This window comes from Lottia gigantea (assembly GCF_000327385.1).
Source record: "Lottia gigantea unplaced genomic scaffold LOTGIsca_103, whole genome shotgun sequence".
NCBI lineage: Eukaryota > Metazoa > Mollusca > Gastropoda > Lottiidae > Lottia > Lottia gigantea.
The window spans coordinates 92,362-93,229 of NW_008706824.1; the positions used below are offsets into that span (position 1 = coordinate 92,362).

Consider the following 868-nt stretch of genomic DNA (forward strand, 5'->3'; position numbering starts at 1 on the left):
CACCTTGGTCAATTGCTCCACTCCAAATAGACTTTAGTCTATCGAGCAACAAGAAGTCACAGACAAGCTCCGTTGTCTTCAAGTCTAAATTTCTTGAACTAAGGTCTAAATATGGGGATTTTGCTCCTTTCTATACAGATGGGTCTAAGGATGGTGATAAGGTAGCAGCCGCTACAGTTACACCACGAAGTTCTATCTGTAGCTCTTCCACCAGCAGCCTCAATATTTATTGCAGAACTCATTGCCATTTTACAGGCACTTGAGTTTTTTCAGTCCTCTACATCATTAAAAAAATGTATTATATTTTCTGATTCTTTGTCCTCATTACAAGCTATTTATAACATCCAGCTAAGACTGCTTTGTCACTGCCTGTTTCTCCCTTTTCTTTGTCTTTCACCGATTTTAAATTGGTGATAAGGTCATTTATTCAACATCGATGGCAGCAAAGATGGGATGCTGCAGACACTAACAAGCTTCATGCCATTAAGCCTCTCCTAGGAGACTGGCCCTCCTCGTATTGTGCCAACAGGAGAAATTAAGTTGTTTTGTGTCGCTCTCGTCTTAGACATACCTCACCAACTGTTATTTGCTCAAGCGAGAGCCTCAACCAGTCTGTGAGCACTGCCAGGTCCGCCTGACAGTGAAACACATTCTGATTGAGTGTAAGCATCTCAAACCTATAAGATCACAGCACTACCGTGCTGTTTCTTTATTTCAGCTTTTTGCTTTTTTAAAACAAGCAGGTCTTTATTTTAAATTTTAAATAGATTAGTCATTGTTTGTTTTAAATATTTTGTTTGTTTTTAATACCACCATGTGGTGTATTACCTGTGATATTGTTTTTAGTTTTTTTTTTGAGTCATAAATA

At 38.2% G+C, this 868-nt stretch overlaps 1 protein-coding gene across 1 annotated transcript in view; it reads left to right on the forward strand.

Moving 5' to 3' along the window:
* Positions 1 to 868, forward strand: part of LOTGIDRAFT_170705 (hypothetical protein) — a gene marked incomplete at both ends in the record, with an annotated part of 7,122 nt that overhangs the window by 5,635 nt on the left and 619 nt on the right. The window lies entirely within an intron of this gene.